Below are 13,501 nucleotides of genomic sequence, written 5' to 3'. Positions count from 1 at the left end.
ACAATCCTACTCATATTCCCACCATAAACCAGGAGCACCCACTTTGAATGAAATGTTACATAGATAAGCAGAGAAAAGGGAACAGAAAGTATGATGATGATTGGCAGTCTCCTAAAGTACCTTCCTCTAGGTCAAAGCTTTCTATTAGGTTGGTGCAAAAGTAATTGTGCTTTTTGCCATTTAAAATAATGGCAAAATCACAATTACTTTTGCACCAACCTAATAGTTCATCTTCCAAGCTGAAATCATCAGGAGTTTCGTTTTCTCCCTTTAACGCTTTAAGGTATTAAAGGTTGTCATCTTCCTTAGTCAAAATGACCAATTCAGTTGTCTGGACAGGCCAGCAAAGGTGCTTCCTGGCTATAATGTCTCCATATGGTGAAGCTTTAGCGTGTCTACCACAACCACAGCCTCTTCTAAAACATCCTTTGCATAGGTCAGCATGTTGGCATCGTGTGATGTCACAAGCACAGTCAGTGCTGATGGGACCAGTGATGGGTGTTTGTTAGCTTTCTAGAAGTTGTCCAGGGGTCCCTGAGGGAGGACAGCACAAGAGCTCTGCCATAAAAGGACATTGGACAAGAGTGGAGAGTCCAACCAGAAACTCTTTTTGAGAGACTGAATGCAAAGCATTCAGAGAGTCAGCAGGCTGGAGGGGCCAAGATGCACACATGAAGAAGGCGGTAAGCAAAAACTGGGTGGCAGGAGAAGTTATGAGTAAACAGAAACCTGGAGATAAATAGAATAGATTAAAAATAGTTATTCCATTGTAGTAGTAACAGGAACAGAAACAGAAGCCAAGAGAGGGTAGAGAATTGGTCCTAGCAAAGAAAAACTGAGTGGAGATAAGCAGAATGGAAGACTGGAATCAGGAGCACGGTCAGCTGTTAGAGTCAGTAGATGTTATTATAAGGCCTTTCATTGTGTCCCAAATAGCCATAATATTTAATTCTCTGGTGGCTTAGCTTGAGTTATTTTCGCTTTTTGTGAGTTTCCTTACTTTCCTGTGTAATCTTACAATAAGCCCTGTTAACTGAGATAATGGATTATTCTTTATTCTTTGCATCCTGGGAGAGCATAAGCAACTTCTCAGGTCACCTTGTAAATGGGTCAGAGCAACACATTTGAATGTAAAATACTATCTACAAAATCCAAAGATCCCCAGAGAGTACCATTTTAATAGGTAAGGGCTACAACACGTACCAATCCAGCATTCCCTTTAAAGAAGATATGCCAATATCCTGGGACCATCAGATTCCTGGAAACTTTATTAAAGGGGTAGGCTCCTTCTTATGCTTTTATAGGATATATCTCTTTTCCTCTTACAGACATGTATCTTACCATGGCATCGAGAGTAGCTCTTAGTTTCTGCTCTTCAACTCTTGTCAGCATGATATCATCAATTTAGTGCACCTATGATCCAATGATGTTTTAGGTGATGATGGGATGTTCAAGGCACTTATCGCCTGTGTTGTGGTATAAAGTCTGAGATTTGATATAACTCTGAGACAAAATAATAAAGGTATTCTACTGTTCCTACCAGGTGAAAGCAAACTTGACTGTTTTCTCTGGTTAAAGGGATATATAGCAGGGGTCAGCAAAGTAGAGTCTGAAGGTAAAATCTGCCTTGCTGCCTTTTATAATTTTTATTAATAGACTTGCATTTTTAAAGTAGTTTTATATTTACAGAAAAATTGAGCAGACAGCATGGTGGTTTTCCAATATACCCACAATTTCTCCTGTTATTAACATCTTATATTAGTATGGTACATTCGTTACAATTAACATGTATTGATAGACTATTACTAAATAATCCTTTTTATATTCAATGTTCTACTGGCAAGGCTGAGAATTCAACAGATCAAAGCAAAATTCAGAATTAACCATTGCATTTGGTTTGCAGCTATTTTGGCCCTGCTGCAAGAGATTATTTTAGAATAGTTATATATGATTCCTTTTTTTTCATAACTGTGCCTTGGGCTGAGAATTTAGTGATTTGAGTTTGTTATTTTCTCTATTTAAGCCTCTCCTGATTGTTCGTATTAACCATACCACCCCGCAGTCCTTGTGTGACCCTTTCCATCCGTTCTGTTCAGACTTCCTTAATTTTGACCAAATGTCCTTTTTTTGTTCCAGGATGGCATCGAGGATACCACATTACATTTATTTGTCATATTTCCTTAGGCTACTTTGACTGTGAAATTTTCTCAGATTTTCCTTGTTTTTGATGACCTTGGCAGTTCTCTTTTTGCTTTTGTTTTTGAGACACGGTTTTACTATGTTGCCTAGTCTGATCTTGAACTCCTGGGATCAAGTCTTCCCCTTGCCTCAGATCCCTAAGTAGCTGGGAATACAGGAGCTCACCACTGCACCAAGTTCACCTTGGCAGTTTTGAGTAGTGGTCAGGTATGTTGCACAATCTTCCTCTATTGGAGTTTTTCTGATGATTTTCTCACAATTTGAACAGTGTTATGGATTTTTGGGAAAATATCACAAATTTAAAGGGCCCTTTTCACCACATCATATCAAGGGTATATATTAACAACATGATGTATGACTATTGATATTGACTTCAAACACCTGGCTGAAATAGTGCATGTCAGGTTTCTCCACTGTAAAGTTACTTATTTCTGCCTCTCCTTACTGTATTCTTAGGAGAGAAGTCACTACGCACAGCCCACACTTGAGTGGGGAGTTATGCTCTCCCTCGTTTAAGACAGAGTATCTATGTGTTATATTTGGAATTCTTCTGCGTGAGAGATTGTCTCTTCTTCTCACTTGTTAGTTTATTAAATCTTGTATTTGTATCAGTATGGAATCATGGATCTTTACACTTCGAGCTATAGTCCAATGCTACTTTATTTTATTGCTCAAATTGTCTCAGCTTTGGCCATGAAGAGCTCTTTTGGTTGGCTCCTGTGCCTCTTTGAAATATCCCCGTCGACGTGTGTGTGTGTATGTGTGTGTGTGTGTGTGTGTTGGTGGTGGGCTTTTCTTAGTTTTTTGTTTTGTTTTGTTTTTTTGTTATTTGTGAGCACATCCTTACTTTTTGGTATAATAAGATGCTCTGGGCTCATGTGGTATATTTCTCACACTAGTTCTAGAATCAGTCATTTCTCCAAGGATCCCTAGTTCCTTTGATTAGAGAATGATATTAGAAACCAGGATCTGAGCACTGGATGTGCTTGTTGCTACTGGGGCACTTGCTGCCCATTTTGTGAATAAAATTTAATTAGAACACAGCAACACCCATTTGTTTATGCATCATCTATGGCTTCTCTCATATTGCAATGGCAGAGTTGGGTAGATAGGACAGATGCCTTATGGTCTGCAGAACTTTTCATTATACTATCTGGCTTCATACCAAAGAAAAAAGAGTCTGCCAATCCTTGGGATAGAAAAAAAAAAATAAACAAAAGTAGTGACTGCACATATAGGCTCTAATGATTTTCTTTAGTAAGGAGACTTCATCAGGAGTAGAAGCTGCAGTTACAGTCATCAGCTGATTAAGTTTACAATAATCCACTCTGCTAAGATCCATCCAGGTCCTGCCCTAGTCAAATCAGAAAGCTATGTGGGGATACAAAGCTACTATATGCTTCCAACACTTAATTTATCACTAATCTTTGCAGTTTCCTCATGAATTTTTTAGATTGGTTTGACTAATTCTTTGGGAAGAACCTAGTGAAAGCCCTGGAGTACCACTGCCCCTTCCCAAGATCGAGATTAAATTCTTCTCCATTTAAATATATATTCTCACCCTCCTTGACTAGCACCCCATAATCCATTACCCAATCATATTCCACAGATATTTTTGCTAACATAAAGTAGGAAAAAATTATTCTTTTTTTTAAGAAAGTCTTTTCCTTTGATATTTGACTTTGTAACTGCCCCACCACTACCATACACACAGGCATGTTGGCATTTTAATTATGGCACTGTGGAAAATGAAGGATGTTGGGAATGTGGAAGTAAAGAATTGACATGTCCTTGTAGAGTAAGTCCTCAGAGAGGTTCTTACAGGGTTTTCAAATAAGACAAGAACAGCCTCTTCACAGTTGATGCTCATCAGGACATAGACAGACTTTTTCCACTTTACACTGTTAAAATTCACCAGAATTTGCAAAGACTAGCTTCTTTGTAGGGATTCATGAACTGTGACCTATGGACATATGTTCCTCTGTGACCCTCAGAGGGGCAGCAGCAATTGGAGGATCAAAACCTTACAAGGCCTCTGAATCCTTCCATATATCCCCATTTCAGTGATCAGGGTTCCACATTTTTATGTTCAATGTTCTACTGACAAGGCTGAGAATTCAACAGATCAAAGCAAAATTCAGAATTAACCATTGCATTTGGTTTGCAGCTATTTTGGCCCTGCTGCAAGAGATTATTTTAGCATAGTTATATATGATTCCCTTTTTTTCTAACTGTGCCTTGGGCTGAGAATTTAGTGATTTGAGTTTGTTATTTTCTTTATTTAAGCTACTCCTGACTGTGAGTATTAATTACTTCACCCCGTAGCCTTCTTGTGTAACTCTTTCCACCTATGCTATTCAGTGGCAGTGGCTACTCAGACCCCTAAAACACCATTGTCTTAACCCTACATGTCATAGACTAACAAATTCTCATTCTTAAATACTACTACTGAAATTTTACTGCCCTCATCCCCAAATTTCCCAACAATTAGTCCCAGAATCCCTCCTTCTCCCCCTTCCCTGAGATGTTGGAATCTTTCCTGGCTCTTATTTCTGAACTAGTCAGGAATATTAGACATAAATTGATTGTTTTCATTAGGTTATACTAAACCTAGAATAGGCTTGTGGCTTTCAAAAGAGACCCCCAAATACAGTGGTTCAACCAATATAGGCTTATTTCTCTCTCGCATAACAACCCACAAGAACACAGACCCGCAAACATAGAAAGGTGGTTCTGCTCCATAAAACCATCCAGAGAGCCTTGTTTCATCTTTCTAGGTGCCTGTAATCTCCTCAAATGTTGCTCTTATTTACTGAAGCAAGCTGACTCCCCAATACCATATACATACTGAGCCCAGAAGAGGGGAGAAAAGAGAAAGGAGTGTGCAAGGGAGTTCCTTTTGAATAAGTGATTTGGAGATTAGACACATCACTTCTGCTCACATTTCCCTGATGAGAATTTAGTCACATGGCCATGCCTGGCCACAAGGAAGGTTGGAAAATTTAGTCTCTAAAATTACAGCAATTATTTCCTCTTTTCCTTTTAGTAACAGAGCCTCCTGCTTTCACCAAACCTAACAATGATCAGCCACACTGACTCTGACTGAGTTAAGTAGAAAATAAGTTTATTAAAAGATGGCCAAGCGGCTCACAGAAACGCCAGGAAGTTTTGAGAAGGTTCAGAAAACAGGTAGAAGAAGAGAGACTCTAGGAATCTAGAACCCAAGTACAAATCATGCCACAAGAACGTGAGCAATGGGCACTGCTGCTGATAGCACTAGACACTGGACATCAGAGCTTATACTTGCCACCAGCATAGGAAACAGGTGAATGTTACTTTATAGGGCAAAGGGGACTTTGCACATGTAATCTTGGAAGAGTATCCTGGATTACTTAGGGCCCAGCGTAACCACAAGGGTCCTTATAAGAGGGATGCAGGCGATCAGAGGGGGAAGTAGGAGAGGTGATGACAGAAGCAGAAATTGAAGTGATGCAGCCACAGGCCAAGGAATGCTGGCAGTCACTAGAAGCTGAAAAGGGCAGGCCCCAGCTCTCCTGAAGCTCTCAGAGGAACCAATCCTGTCGCATCCTTGATTTTAGTACTAAGACTTATGTCAGACTTCTGACCTCCAGAATTGTAAGATAATAGATTTGTGTTCCTCACCACAATCAAGCTAATGAACATTTCCATCACCTCACATAGTTACCATTCTTTTTTATTTCTTATTTTTATTTTTTTGGTATGGTGAAGACCCTTGGGATCTACCCTCTTAGCAAATTACAGATATATAGTACAACATGGTCATTGTATTGTTTTCAGCTTCAAAGTGTTGGGTAATCTGTTACAGCAGCGATAGAAAAATGAACACAGCAGCTTTTGCCTGGAGATTCTCCATTGGCCAAGCCAAGATTGTCTCAGAATTCTGCTGCAGTCTGAGGCTCTTCCCACCATTCTTTGCTTCTCTTTCTCCTTTTACAGTTGTTAGACCTGTCTCCCAATCTAATGTCTCTCTCCACCAATTCCCACTCCCTTCCTCTTTATCCTCCAGAGCCATTTTCCCTAATTAATTTATTTCCCTAATAAACCTCAAATCCCATCTTGGCATCTGCTTCTTGGATATTCTCAACTAAATACTGCTACCAACCCTACTCTCTCTCCTGCCCCAGGAAACTGGAGGATTTAGCTGCCTTCCACCCCAATACCCCACTCCTCAGAATAGACTCTCCACCATTCCTCTTCATCGATTCACTAACTTCCAATGCAAAGTCCTAGGGAGGTGCCTGATTGGCCAACCCTAGGTCACATGCCCCCTCTCCAGGGCAGGAGGCTGGAAAAACAAGTCTCTGGCCTATTTTGACCGACATGGTGGAGGTCTCTAACCCTCATAGAGACTCATACAGTGAGGACATCCCTAAACATAAAAAGTGGGTTCATGTGCTGCCAGGTATCCCCAATGTCTATGACAATATCCCTCCCTCAAATAATGTGAATCTCATCCTGTGTGACCAAGAAACACGTAGTCTTCTTTCACAAGAACTTTTGAGGATTTGTCAGGGAATGCTTACACCAGCTCCGTGCTTCCTCTTGTCATCTCCTGACCTTACCTCTTTGTTAATTGGTTGCCCCATGTGGACACCAAGTGCTCTCTTTATTCCAACAACATTGCTGACACCAGCCATAGAGAGTGACAAAACTTTACTGAGGGTTTGAGAATAACATGAGGAGTCATACCACATGCCTTAGTCCATTTTGCGTTGTTATCAAGAAATGCCTGAGACTGGGTGTAGAGGAAAAAGATTTATTTGGGTTACTATTCTGATGGGCTGGAAGGTTCAAGATTAGGTATCTGCCATTAGGACCTTGGGCTCCTTCCACTCATGGCACGACAGGAAGGAAGCTGGTGCATGCAGAGATCATATGGAGAGGAAGCAAGAGAGAGATGAGGGTGCTGGGCTCTTTGTAACAACCAGCTGGATCGGGAACCAATGAGATGAGAACTCGCTTACCCCTGAGGGAGAGTATTAATCAGTTCATATGGGATCTTCCCCCATGACCCAAACACCTTTCATGAAGTCCCACCTCCAACACTGGGCCCGAATTTCAACATGAGGTTTTTTGGGGTACAAACATTCAAACCACAGCACCACCAAAAGGGAAATACAAAATTCTGTATCATTGCTCCTAAAGCAGATTGTTCATAAACCCATCAAAGGAATCCCTTGCAATTAAACTCTGCTCTTAACCTCCTGCCTGCCACTGTGGTGCTAAAGTCCTTTTCTCCTCCTCTCCATGAGCCCCCTGTTTTATCACCACTCTGCCCATCTCCACTCTTCCCTGGCCTGCTTCTTTTCTGACGAAGCCATAAAATCTATTAGAGAAAAAAAAAAAATCTCTAATGAGCAGCTTAGCTTGCTGCATCTTAATCTGTTTCTTCCAGAATAGAAGCATGGCCCTATCATTGTTTAACTAAAGAGCTTATATCAGTGTTTTTCGAATCAAAAGGATAGTCTCCCTGAAAATGAATTCTGTCTCAATCTCTAGAGTCAGAGGTGCAAATTCTAGGTAGATTTAAAAATAGCAGTGTCCCTAGGATGGTTAATTTTAGGTACTAACTTGACTGGATTAAGGAATACTTAGAGAACTAGTAAAGCATTCTTTCTGGGTGTGTGTGTGAGATGGTTTCCAGAGGAGACTGGCAGGTGTGTCAGTAAACTGACTGGGGAAGACCTGTCCTCAATGTGGGGGCATCATCCAAATGGCTGGGGGTACAGGTAAGAACAAAAAAGGCAACAACAGCACAAACACAAAAAGAGATTTTCTCTCTCTCTCTCTCTCTCTCTCTCTCTCTCTCTCCTGGAGCAGGGACACTCTTCTCCTCCCACCCTTGGACTCCAGGCTCTATGACCTTCAAACTCCAGGACTTACATCAGCCACCCCTGGGCACTCAGGACTTCTGTCTCAGACTGACAGTTGCAGGACAGTGCAGCATTTTATTTTAAAGATACTCCACAATGTATGTGGCCGGTCCTGCTGCAGGTGCAGTTTTAAGTCTTTGGAATTTGACCTTCCAGTCCAAGATCATTACAGCCACAGGCGGAGGCTCCCGCGGGGAAAAGAGCATTTCCTGGGATGCTGGCACTAAATGAAGGGCCCAGCTCTCCAGTTCAGCCCTTGCCTCCTTCCCGACACATAAAGTTCAAGAGCCATGGTCCTGGGTGCACAGGAACAGCCCCATCACCCTTCTCCCTCAGGGCAAGCCAGGAGCAGCGGTGGGAGCATCCGTTTCTTCTCCTCTGGCTCCTGGACCTCGGCCATCTCTGCTCAGGCAGGGGCCAGGGGCCCAGGCGTCCTCCTCTGGCGACCAGCTCTGACCTCAGCCCTGGTCTGCCCTTCTTCCTCCTCCTCTTTCTCCCAAGGCCTGGGCTCAGGTCCCTCTTCTCACCTTTCCCTTTCTTGCATTGCAACTGTAATTTGGGAAAACCCTTCCTGATCTTCCTCTCTCACCTCCTTTCAAACACATGCCTGCAGGCTTTTTCCCGATCTCATCCTCAGGGCAGATATGCTCCCTTGATTCTGAGGTCCTTGAACTTGCCCTGAAGCCACACTACCCGCATCCCAGGGTCTCCAGCTTGCAGATGGACTGTGGTGGGACTCCTCAGCCACCAAGGTCATGTGAGCCAATTCCCCTAACACATCCCCTCTCATCTATCTGTATCTGTAGAGATACCGATATCAGTATAGATATAGCTCCTATTGGTTCTGTGTCCCCAGACAGCCCTGAAGAACACAGTTCCTGAACCCACCTTACACAGCTCCACCCCACTCCCAGACAAACGCACACATAGAGGTAGGTAGGTAAATACATAGATCAATAGATTTGCATGAATTGTGAGCATCACGCCTGAAGAGAACTCCCGATTTCCACACTGTGTTGCCACAGCACTCCTACTTCCCACATCTGCCTCCAAGTTGGCATTCTTCCTTCCTTCTCTGCTCACAGCTCAGGCGACCCACCATGCGGCCACACTCCTTGCCGAGGACCACAGTTTCAGGGACACTGTGCCTTCCAGCTACCCCGCTGCCCTGTTGCAGCCATGGGAATGTGGTGTTTCAGGAGTCCTCGTGGTGTTCCTCATGCTGACTCTGCTGGGCTCCAGCCATCTCACCGGATCCAGTGGCTTGGGAGTTTGGGTTCATAAGGATTTGGGCTCTGCTAACATCCCTGACAGGAAAGAAGCAGAGTAGCGTTTAGGGACAAACCATTCCAAGGAGAAGGATCACCACCCCTGCCGTGTCTCTTCCCCATTTCACCTCTACCATAGACATAGACAAAGCATCACCCAAAAAGGGAGAGGGAAATACGACTCGGAATTCTTCAGAGGTGAGTGGAGTTAAGAACCTGACCTGGATTCTTCTCTTTTACAAAGCAAAACTAACTAAATACATAAACATTTAAATTTATTTTCCTTTCTTCCTTGGTCCAGTGAAGACTGGACTCTTCAAAGTGGACTTTGGTAAAAACAAAAGAAAAAGTTAAAAAAAAATTAAATCTCTAAAGGCTAAATTTACACTGTAGAGATTTTTAATAACTAAATTCTGGTAACAAGTTGGTTGACTCAAGCTAGGATTCTTTTTCTTCCACTTCTGCTTTCTTATTGTTGTTTTTGGTTTTGTGTTTACATTTGTTTACTGTCACATACAGGATTTTTCCTCCTTTCATTTATTTCCTCCGGTAGATCTGCACCAATACAAAAATGTGCCCTGCTAATAATAATAGCTGCTGTTTATTGATTATTTACCACATCCAGGTACTTCATGTAAGAATGCTATACTGTAGCTAATTAAAATAATAACAGAAAAATATCAATAGGTAACTTCGGTTATTATTTTCTACATGCTAGCTTTTATTCTTGTTTCATCTTTACCATCATCCTACCAGGATAGGTGGTATTATCACCATTTTACAGATGAGAAAAGTGAAGTAAATACTATTAATTTCATTTAGAAGATAAGTAGATGAGGCTTAATCACACAGTTATTAAGTGGCCAAGACTGCATTTGAATCAAGGTATGTGATTTTTAAAATTCACCTTTTTTTAAAGCATTCTACTTCACCTAACAAGTTAATACACCAGATAACTCCTTCTCTTTACAATTAGACTGTGTCTGTATCTGGGATCAGTTGCAAAGCAGAAGTATAGCATGACTAAGGCCACCACTGGGTTAGGATACTCCCATCCAAGGTCAGGTTCTTCACTTACCTCTGAAGACTTATGATTAGTTTTTTCCTATCCCATTTTTTGGGTAGCCCTTTCTCTTCTTTTCTGTGGAAAAATTTGTAACTTACCAGAACAGTTCACAATATGACAACATTGTAGTGGCGACATCATGGAGACAGAAGGAGGAAGAATGGCAACCCTTGGACTCCTGGGGATGTGGGAGCTCCTTGACCACATGTGGTACCTCTCTTCCCTGATCCCAGATTGAGAGTTGTAGTAGCCTGGCATGCAGACAGCAGCTTTAGAATCAGATCTGCCTTCCGGTGGCTTCCCACCTAGGAGCCATGGGACCTTTGTGAAGTCACCAATTGTGCTGTGGATGCTTCATTTGTGAAGGAGAACAGAACTGCCTTGTAAGTTGCACTATGCATTAGAAATAGCGGATAAAGAGTACCGAACCCATAGGAGGCCTGTGATAAATGGGAGTTTTTATTATAGACTGCCTTTCCTGCTCCTGTTTTGCTTCATCTTTGTGTTAAGGTGAAATTACAGATGGTGCTAATAAAACATACCAATAATTTGAATTCACTTTTGTGAATGCTTTAAACATCATAGTCATTGAGAAGGTGATCTGGCTGATTGTTCTTTAAATTTTCAGTTTGAGCTGGAGCTTTGTATTATAACATGAGGGTATTGGAAAAGGTGAGTTGCCAATAGCCTCCCCGCACCCACAACAGACATGTCATTAGATGGAATGTAATGGACTTTGGCCAGTTGTTCTCCACCCTAGCTCTGAATTAGTGGCTCTGGCAAGAATGGACATATGAGCCTAAATACAGAGCTTGTTGTGATACTTTTGGCTTTCCTTGTCATTATTTCTTCCTCTAAATTCAACAAATCATTACTTCCTCTTTTATTATGTTTTAGTATGAGTGATTTAATACTACAGATATTCAAAATAAGCATCTGGGAGACACTGGATTATGAGGTGATCATACATTGTTTCTTTAATTCTCAGAACAACACAATAAGATAGGGACCCTGTCCCAGAGATGACTACATTGAAGTTCAGAGAGTTTAAGTAACTTGCCCAAAGTCACATCGCTAGTGAAGAGCAGAACCAGAATTCAAGCCTAGGCCTGCCTATTTTCAAAGTTTATGGAAGGAATTAAAACATTTCTTAGTCTAATTTTCTTGGGGTTTTGTTTTGCTTTGTTTTGTTTTGTTTGGCTTACTTTCTTCATCAGCCTAATACCTGCTTCACATCTAAGTGAAGCTTTCGCCTCTGCCTGGAAGTCTTCCCCGTCCCTGTAGGCTAAGTCAGGTGGCCTTCTCCCAGCCCCCATAGCATCCAGCACCCATAGCATCCAGCACAGAAGCTGATCACGGCACTTACCCCCCAGTGAAAACTATGGGCACAGTCCTGTTGGCCCCTTCCTCCTAGACTGCAGCCTCAGGCAGCGTTCTTTGCTTCCACAACACTTGCTGCTTAGCAGGGGCTCAGGCAAATGTGTGGACTTGAACTGCCAAATGGAAGCCATAGGTCAATATTAGAACTAAACCCCAGTGCTAAAGTGAAAACTTTAAGATGCAGATAGACCGGTAATCCCCAAATGTGTTCGCTGAGGAGTGTGTGTGTGTGTGTGTGTGTGTGTGTGTGTGAAGAGACTGTATACTACTGGCTTTTTCTCTCCTAGCATACTTTCTCTCCTGATATCACTAGGCCTACGGAGTGTTCATTTTCCTCCCTGAACATTAGACATCTCTCTGCCCCCTTTAAATAAAATTCCTCATTTTACCTCTCCTTTTATTTCCTTTGCTTCAGACAAGATATGAGCCCTTACCTCACCATAATTAACCTCACAATGGGCTACCGTTTGTTTCATGTTGGAGACCATAAGATGGATCAGATAGTAGTTGAATATTTTTGGACTATAATTTCCGATATTATTCCAATAATGTAGGAATATTATTCCAATATTGTCTAATATTTTCCCAATATTATTATTGGAAAATAATAGCATAGCTATGATATAGAATATTTACCATGTGACAAGGACCGTTTCAAGCACTTTACTTACATTAACTCATTTAATCTTCACAACAACTTTATGAGGTTAATACTATTAGTATCAACATTTTACAGATGAGAAAACTGAGGCACAGATGGGAGACATAACTTGCTCAAGTTCACACAGCAATTAAGTGGTCAAGTCCAACAGCAAAACCAGGCAGTCTGGCTCCAGAGCTCACGAGAGCCCACCACTGCTTTCCACCATCACTACAGAATCAAGTCCATGAGGATACTCACCTTATGCCAGTTGCCTAAGTTGAAAATTATAGAATCTTCAAATTGGAAGAGACCTTATCGTCCAAGATTTCACCTTTCTACTCACTGCAAAATCCCTTCTGGAACTTTCCAGAATGATGAATTTTCATCAGCTCTGCTTGAGTACTCCCAGTGACTGGGAAAAAAAAACACTGCAATATGGATATGAAATATAAACTGTTCATGGATAAATTATTGCATAATAAAAACATGCCTAATGGCGATACTCCCCTAATATATTCATTTGGTAATTATTTTTATTTGCAAACTTGTTTTGATAGAACTGTTTCTTTTAAAAAAGTTTTAGTATAATTTGTCTTGAGATACTTACATTTTCCTTTTACATCTCCTTATTAATGGGCTTATTTTCAAGGAGGAAAGTACAGCAAAGGTAAAAGAAAAAACTTATTTTCTCATGTTGTTTTGGAGTAAAAAAAATAAAGGCTAACAGTGGGTGAGTGATCTTTTTAATATTTTAGTTAATTTCCCACATATACTTTTAAAAGCTACTGTTTTCTCCTACTATTAAACAATCTATTTGAAATGAACTACTGGAAAAGTTAGAACATCATAATTCATGTTAAATAGAATGATTTATTTTATATTTAATCCCTAATTAAGATGAAAATATCAATTGTAGCTGTTCATTAGGTATGTTCTTAGTTTGTGTTTGGGCCACAGCAGGGGAAGAAAACCCAGAATTTCATAATTGTAAAGAGATGTCTAAATGCTATGTTACACAAAACTTGCAAGT

General features: G+C 41.1%; 1 long non-coding RNA gene across 1 annotated transcript; it reads left to right on the top strand.

Annotated features, from left to right (window-relative positions):
• Positions 1–515: 515 nt before the first annotated feature.
• Positions 516–12,982, top strand: LOC119620494 (uncharacterized). The gene is made up of 6 exons (XR_005236986.2): positions 516–683; positions 8,062–8,235; positions 8,752–8,866; positions 10,682–10,831; positions 10,959–11,120; positions 12,565–12,982. It is a non-coding gene; the product is annotated as an uncharacterized lncRNA (long non-coding RNA).
• The last annotated feature ends 519 nt before the right edge of the window (positions 12,983–13,501 follow it).

The sequence above is a fragment of the Chlorocebus sabaeus genome, chromosome 7 (assembly GCF_047675955.1).
Source record: "Chlorocebus sabaeus isolate Y175 chromosome 7, mChlSab1.0.hap1, whole genome shotgun sequence".
NCBI lineage: Eukaryota > Metazoa > Chordata > Mammalia > Primates > Cercopithecidae > Chlorocebus > Chlorocebus sabaeus.
This window is presented reverse-complemented; position numbering and strand designations above follow the sequence as displayed.